This window comes from Artemia franciscana, chromosome 20 (assembly GCF_032884065.1).
Source record: "Artemia franciscana chromosome 20, ASM3288406v1, whole genome shotgun sequence".
NCBI lineage: Eukaryota > Metazoa > Arthropoda > Branchiopoda > Anostraca > Artemiidae > Artemia > Artemia franciscana.
Window position 1 is genome coordinate 37,332,367 of NC_088882.1, and position 8,719 is coordinate 37,341,085.

The 8,719-nt window shown below is 36.1% G+C and overlaps 1 protein-coding gene across 5 annotated transcripts in view; it reads left to right on the plus strand.

Moving 5' to 3' along the window:
- The first annotated feature begins 3,187 nt into the window (after positions 1–3,187).
- The window catches only part of LOC136040208 (zinc finger protein 84-like), a 23,445-nt gene continuing 17,913 nt past the window's right edge, over positions 3,188–8,719 (plus strand). For 2 of the 5 annotated variants that reach the window (XM_065724374.1, XM_065724379.1), the window contains exon 1: positions 3,381–3,595. The gene's annotated coding sequence lies outside the window, so the exon portion shown is untranslated. Of the gene's footprint in view, positions 3,323–3,378; positions 3,596–8,719 lie in introns of those variants that run through there. The other 3 variants (XM_065724376.1, XM_065724382.1, XM_065724380.1) reach the window with 3 other exon arrangements.

The following is an 8,719-nucleotide window of genomic DNA, read 5'->3' on the forward strand; positions in this document are numbered from 1 at the left end:
AATTAGTGACTCATAGTAAATAGAAAATTCGTTCCCCTCAAAATTGACCTAATTTTTCTTTGTACGCCTTAAAACTTGTATTCATATGAGGTAAATGAGCTCTCATATACCTAATAATAAATTGGGGAACGGGCCCCTGAAAACTGGGATTAGAAGCTTCTTTTTTTCGGAAAGCCCAAAAAACAAGGGGACCATAATTGTCGAAAAAAATTATTTGCTTTAAAATCTGTCGAATATGAGAGTCAATAAACTTTTCTTCTGAACAGACTAAGACTTAAAGTCCTAATTCTCTGAGTTAAGTTGACCCTAATGCATATGACAGTGTATTTTCTGAGGCAATGTTTCATCTAGGAAATGGGCGAAAAAAAGAGCAATTTTTATTGGCTGAAAAATGTCAAGTATTGTTGCCTTGGCTAAGAAGATCGCATATTTTCTATGGAACGGTAAGATGTTTTGAGGGAGGGGGGGGGGAGAATAGGCCAAAAACCTCTAGTGTTTTATCAGTCTTAAGTTTCAAATTGTAGTTCCGTTAGCCAAGTAGTATATAATATAAAAATGGCGTGCATAATAGTCAACCCTGTTAAACTCTACCCAATTAATTGAGCCTTCAGACGATACCATCCCTGTTTTATTTCAATCCCCTTGAACTAACCTTCCCTGTAATTCAACTCCCGTGCAATTTAACACGGTACCTAAAACCTATAGTCAAATCTGACTTGTTGTTGACCAATGAATTAGATTCTTAATCAATGCAGATGTGGCATAATTTCAAATTGCGGTGAACCTAGTCTTGACTCCCGAATTTTAAACTAGTTTTGCAATTAAATTAAGAGCTTTATTAAATTAAAAGTGAATGCGAATTTATTTGAAAAGATATTCTCCAAAAATGAATTCATATAAAAAACCGAAACAAACAATCTTATTTTCTAAATTCACTACCTCTGAGAGATTTAAATATCTGATTTACCGCTTGTTTTTAAAAGAAGTAAGCTAAATAAAAGTTTTTTTTCTAAAGATGATACCAAACGAATAAGAATGATTGCTTCTAAGTATAGGAAAAACATAATTTTGACAAATTGTGCAAAATAAATTGGCTCTTCATATTTTCCTGCATTTGTTGATTTCCGAAAAACTAGGTCTTGACTGATGCCTTTACTAAAAAGACGCAAAATCGCAGTATTAGACGCTGAAAATATTCTAAGTGGTAAAGGTTCTAGTCCCCAAAGGATGAGACGAAGGCCTGCTGCCAGGAAAGCCATCAGCAAGGAAAGCTGATGAAATTGAGCTAGCTGCAGAAAAGAAAGACATGGGCAGCCTATTCAAGCATCTCCGAGACCTCACTGAAAATAAAACTCCCACCTTGGGTCACATCCTGTCCAGGGATGGTGCACTTCTCTCTGACGAAGGTTCTTGTCTTGAGTGGTGGAAGGACCACTTCTGTTCGCTCCTCAACAATACTGGTCCGTCTGCGCCTCCTAATGATAGTCCCAGCGAACCTTGCAGTCAAAGACCTGGAACGGATGTCCCTCTAGATGAGCCTTTCAGCCCCTCAGAGATTGGACATGCAGTAAAAAGACTCAAGAATAATAAAGCTGCTGGTATCTGTGGCTTAAACTCAGAGCTGCTAAAATATGGAGGTCCTGCAATGCTCCTGTTTCTACACACCCTGTTCTCTACAATCTGGCAAACAGAGATAGTTCCCGAGGATTGGTGGAAGGGTGTCATCATCCCCTTACGGAAGAGAAAAGGCTCGAGAAGCGACTGCTCTAACTACCGGGGAATAACCCTACTGTCAGTCCCTGGCAAACTGTTTTCAATGGTCCTGCTGGATCGATGTCGGAGCATCATTCGAAAAATCCGGCGACCGGAGCAAGCTGGTTTTATGTCGGATCGTTCAACCATCGAGCAGATTTTCACGATTCGACAAATAGTAGAGAAGACCACAGAGTTCCGACAGAAAGCATTTATTGCCTTCGTTGACTTCCGTGCTGCATTTGACTCAGTCGATTTACGTTATGACAAAAACCACTTCACGTCTCAGCTTTGGGCTCAAATTCGGAGATCATACCATCTCAGATGTCGATTTTGCCGATGACTTGGCCATTCTGGCCGACTCCATGGAGCAGCTGCTGGAAGCGCTCCGAATTCTGCGAGAAGAGGCTGCCAAAGTAGGACTGCATATAAACTGGAACAAAACTAAAATTATGGCCATAGAACCGTTTTCTCCTGCTGTTAACTCTCCAGTTAGCCTGGACAGCACCACTAGCATCGAGGTTGTTAAAGAATTCACCTACCTGGGCTCCGTAATTTCTTCAAATGGATCACTTCTCCCCGAGCTGCAGGCAAGATTATCTAAAGCGTCTTCTGTCATGGGTAGACTGAATCGTCACCTGTGGCGAAAACCATAATATCAGTCGCACAACGAAACTGCGGATCTTCAACGCTCTAGTCGGCTCTGTGATGCTTTACGGAGCTGAGACATGGCAAGCATCAGCTGCAACCATCAAGAAAATAGACGTATTTCATGCAAAGAGCCTGAGGAGGATTGAGGGCCTACGATGGTCCGACTTCGTCAGCAATGAAAAGTTTCTGCAGCTCACAAAGCAGTCTTGGTTTTCGACTCAAGCAGCCGAGCGAACCTTACGATGGTTCGGGCATCTGCTTCGAATGCCACCACATCTACCCGCAAAGATGATCTATGACTTCGACCGTAACAAAGTTGGTTGGAAGCGACCTCGCGGCCGACCGAAGAAACGTTGGTCCAACAGCCTGTCCGAGTTCTTGGCGATGGCAAACATCAGACAGGGCGAAGAACAAATCCTCGCCATGGACCGAAGTGGGTGGAGGAGGCAGACGTCACTCTCTACACCGAGCAGTGCCCGGCAGGAGACTTAAGTCCAAATAAGTAAGTCCAGTCCCCAGAGCGCCACTACAAAGCTCCTTCTGGAATTTTGCGAGACACCAACAATTGTGTATTGTGAAAGTCTTTGAAATTGGACCTGTTGGAGTAATTTCAAAATTAAATTCTCTCTAAAAATTTTAAGTGAGACACAAGAGTTCAAAAGTGAATCCTTCAAGAGTGAATCCTCTTGAGACGCAAGAGTTCAAAAGTGAATCCTTCAAGAGTGAATCCTCTTGAGACGCCAAGTAAGAGGAATAAAAAATATTTGGGACATACCTCTGTAACAGGTAGCCTGGGCATACTAGCAAACAAGAATTGTTGTTAGTTCTTCAAACATGTATGTCAGGAGCAGATTTCATGGTACTAACGGCTATACTATCACAGGAAATGAGTTTATGTGTGCTGCCTTCTGGATTTCAGGTATTTGTGATACCAAAAACCATTTTCAATTTAGCGATATATTTTAAAATTATTATAAAAACATTCTTAATGTGCCATCAGAATTGAGATCGCCACCTTTTGAATATTTTTTATATATGGCTCTAAAATTGAATGCGCATTTTAAAGTTCAAAAATACATGAGAGTAATGCATGGTTTTAGATTGGATGCCCCAGAAAAGCAAATCTAGGCGTTAAACTACTCCTGAAGGAAACAGCACAGTCCCGGAAAATACTTGCAGGCATTCTAAGCAGGTTAGCCTATTCACTACTTATATCATTCCTAAAAGTACATCAGTTTACCTAATCCTTACGTCTCCCCTGCATGCAGGGGCGTTGCTTGGGGGATGAGAGGCAGTTACCTTCCAATAATTTGGAGGAAAAATTATATATTCCATGCTCCTTAATTATCTGGATATGTTTCCCTCTTTCCCCCCTAACAAAAGGCTGGAGATTCACCCCTGCTTGTGTGCAAATAAAACTTAAAGCCTATCCCATAGGCCTACTTAGATATGTATACTTTATGAATTTTCAAAAGCACAACTATTGGTAAAGGTTAAGAATAACCTAGGCTAATGGCTCTTAAAAAACAGACCTGCTATAAAACAAGAGATATTTTCAGGTTGTTAATTTTATGCCCATTGGCATTATTTGCCTTCTTTGGCTATGCATCCCCAGTCCACCTCCTTTTTATGTAGGCTATATACAAAACAAACAGAAAATACATTTTTTACCATTAGATAGTGTAAATGTAGGTGTAGTCCAGTGCATAAGGAAACATGTTAAGAAATAATTATTATTTCATAATGTGCAGAATAATCCTAGTTAACATGTTTTTCATAGGGAGAACATTTATCTTCACTTTTTTATCTGTTGTACAGATCTTATAACAAAATTCTTAAAAATAAACATGAATATGACTGCATTTTCAGTTTGGAAGTAACCCATATCCTAGTTAAACACCATTAGTGCCATTTGTCAGAAACATCTGAATGGTCAAATAGCCTATTGAAAATTAAGGTTAGATTAGGGTAGTTGCACTAATGATTTGGAAGTGCAATTTCAGAACCACTGTCAAACTTTTTCTTAAAAACAGGATAACTCTATTTAGTTATGACTTGGAATATCATCACTTCAAGCCATTGTTATATTTTGATAATGCAAAATGTGGACACTAGTTCTTAGTAGTACTAAACCAAATTTACTTAATGTAATTTTTGTATACTGAATTTTTTCTTGTTATTGCTTGTTTGGACTTTTGGTTTGAGCAGTTTTGCTTTCTTGGAAGTCTCTTGTGGTGTTACCTTCTTTAATTGATAAACTTGTCAACAAAAGGTAGGCTATTTTGTGTTTTGTAAACACAACTGACAACAAAATTTTTTATTTTGCTATTAGTCAAACCCCATAGTTTAACCACAGTTCATGGTAGACCTAACTTGTGGTTATACTCTAGGGCAAATCAGGCAATGGCCTCTTTTTGTTTATCCATTTGTGTGAATAAACTTGCAAGTTTAATTGATTGCACAGCACTTTTTTCCTTTGTCATAATTCTTTTGAACTTTGATTTATTTTTGCAGTTTATTAATGAGCAAGGAACTTAAGAAAAAATTTAAGAACAGGAACTTGTATCGCCAAATAGCCATAGGAAACATTTCTTGGAATAAATAACTATTTTATAATTTTACCGGAATGTTTCCTATATTGCTTACCTCCAAATGATCCAATAAGGATGGTTGTAACCAAGACTATAATCCTTGTATCCATTTCTCTTAATATAACTATTACTACAATACCATTACTACATTAACTAAAGGAGACAATAGTAGCCAAAAGACTTAATTGGCCACCAATTTGCCACTGATCAAGAAACCTAAACAGTGGAAACTTACTCTGAGAATCTTCCCACTGTAGCACTGTAGCTTATCAGAAGGCCACCCCTTTCTGTTGGACATGTATGAGTAGACCTATATGGCATAGATGGCATTTCAGAAGGCAGACCTACGTTGTCATATATATATATATATATATATATATATATATATATATATATATATATATATATATATATATATATATATATATATATATATATATATATATGTTATTTATTCATACCCTTCTGTATAGTACATTCACCTCTCTTTTGTTAGTATAATAAAAGAGCAGTGAATATACATTATGCCTTTTAGGAGGTTTTTAAGAATAATCCAGAGATGTTGATTTATATTTATCCTGACCTCTATATAGTTTAGGATGCTAGAATATGGCAACAAATAATTATTTACCAATTATACGTTCTTTTAAAATTGACTGTTTTGAAAACTTTTTGTGTTTACTTGATACAGATGCTTCACAACCTTTAATTAGAGAGTAAGTTTATAGGGGGTTTTCCTCATAGTTTACAAAATCATGTAAGCAGATGCTAGAATACCCTGACTCCATAACAGGTCACAAACTTTCAATTTTGGGGAAATGTTCCTTTAAATTTAGCACAGGGACTAATGAAATAACAGTAACAGCAATAGTATATAGACAGATCCCATTTCCTTGCATTTTGGAGTGGATGCAATAAGAAAATATGGAACCGTTTGAGATCCAATAACCAATAATATTACTATAACAAAGTCACACACAACTAATAGACAAATTTTTGTAACAGCAGAGAACAGTAGTGAAAACCCCAAATACATTTAAAAATTAAACGGAAAAACCATCGTTGAAGAGCAAATGATGTCTCAAGTCTTAGCAACATCAGACACAAAGGAGGGTAATAGCAAAACAATTGACAGTGTAACAGGAGGTTACAACCTAAAGAATTATCCCTCAAATTTTCATGGAAAATTAAATTTTCAAAATTGAGAAAGGTATCACATATTTGAAACTATCCAAACTAAGCAGCGGTAATGTAAAAGTAAATAAAGCAACCTTAGGAACAGCAGAAAAGATTTTAAATACAGATATTAAATCACTAAGCAGTCGAAAACTAAGCATAAATTTTAAAAGCCAAGAGCAAATTTCACTGAAATAACAGCAGCTACGGCATGACAAAAGCTGATATTTTTTTTAAGTTTTAATTTAGAACATTTACCAGAAAATATTAAAATCCAGGTAGGAAATGTTTCATGGGACTATAAGTGGACTTTCGTAAGACATAAATCTGGTTAGGGCTTAACTTACCTGATAACTAAAAAAATACCAACGCAAGGACCGCCAATTACAAAATCCCCATATAAGACCCCCTAGCATTTAAGATCATGGCTTGATGACCAAATAAAATAAATGGAAGAACAGGAAGTCAGTAAAGAGGGGGTTAGCAAATGGTGTTTTTCATTAGTAATAGTCATAAAGAAAGACAATACCTGGAGATGCTGTGTAGACTTTAGGGCGCTAACTGCAGTCACAGTTAAAGATGTGGAGTTACCAAGAATAGTAAGAATTCTCGGTTCATTAAGAGGGTCAAAATATTATTCAAGTTTCGACCTGATCGCGGGATATTGGCAAATAGCCTTAGACCCAGAAACGAATCACAAAGCAACCGTTTTAGACGATGAGAGAACGTTCACGTTTGAACACGTGCCCTTCAGCTTATCCTTCAGCCCAGACTTTTAGCCGACTAATTAAGTAAGTATTGAAGCATGATAAACAAGAAAAACACACGGGAGTCGATACAGAAAGTAAAAGAGATACCTTAGCTTATTTAGATGTTGTAATATTATTCAAGCTGGCAAACCTCTCTACCCAAGTAGAAGCCCGCTCTCTAAGGTGGTATGGCCACCAACTCCGTCTTCCGCTAAGTAGCCCCGCAAAGATCATCTCGGACTTCAACCCCTCGGAAAATGGCTGGAAACGGCCTCGAGGAAGGCCACGCACTAGATGGGCTGATGTAATAAACCAATGCCTGCTCAATCGCAACATCAACCTAAATGAGGCCCCATCCTTAGCCCTGGAAGTTCTGGTACGAGAATAGCCTTTGCATTGTAAAATTTTGGATGAGGAAATTAAAGTACGAGAATGAATGAATTATTTAATGAAAACTGAAGTTAGTTATTTTATTTTGTCATTATTTCGGTTATTCATTTGCTGTAGTTTTGACCGCCACTATTTTACCTTAACTGGTTTTTGGACTGCTTCTGTCTTATGAGAGTATTTTGTTTAATCTACCGAGGCAACAAGTATTACACAAGTGTTATTAGTTACTTGTAAGTTTATTTAGTAGATTAGTAAGTAAGCATTAAGTAAGTAAGATGCTCCATCTTTAGTCTATTCATATCTGAAAAAAAAAAATTCTACTATTTTTCTGTTGGTCGTTACAAAATCATGGAGATTTTTCTCGGTATAGGTAAAATCCGCCATTGTTACCACACCAAAACATTAAAAAAATTTAGAAACTTATTAGGTAAGTTTGTTATTTTTTTTCCTGCTTACACAACATAGTCTAGTCCTATGCTCAATGAGATGGTTTATCCATAAGGAAGTCTGGTTTCAATAGAAAAATACGTTTGAATGCATCATGTCTGATTCAGTTTATAACAGACATAAATTATTGCGTAAATGAGGGGACTGCCCAATCACCAATCCCTCATTCGTTGCATAAACTTTTTAAAATGTATTAGACGAGATTTTAAGTCCCATTAAACGGTCCAGGAAATAGTAACCAAGACTCTAAAAAAAGAAATCTTTATAACACTTAAGACATTTCAACGGTTGGCTTTTTATCCCAATTCCAAATTTATTGAATTCATGGTATTAATTTCAGGTCCAAAAATTATATTAATAATTTTTGAGTTATTTTTTATATTAATAATTATTGTCTAATAATAATATTTGATTAAATAAAGCAGTAAGTATATTTATTAAATTAAAACTCATTTAAAGCAAAAAGCCTGAAACATCTGCCTAATTTTGAAATAAGGGGGAAATACCACCAAAAAGAAAAGGGGCTGTAATGAAATTCAAATAATTGTATTCAGTATATTAGATAACTTTACTGTAGAGTAGTGATTTCCAGTCTTTTTCAAATGCATGCGTTTTGACAAAAATCTTCATCATTGAACACACTTTTCCACATAGTATTATTAACTACCAATTGGCTGATTTGTTTTTCAACTTCTTAGTAAAGACTGAGCTTTAAAGGTCCATATTAGACATTCATCATATATGAAAACTGATTATATTCATTATGTCAGAAAAAAATATACTTAGTCTAAGTAAAATTCTTTTTCAACAAGAATTAAAAAAAGAACTGTTTGTACATTATTGTTGTGATGAAAATTCAATCCAAAATTTATCTTTAAAATAATTTCAAAGTAATAGAAAATATTGCATATTATTTTTGACAATTTATGCAGGTTTATGAACAGAAAGCTTTATGCCTCTCGG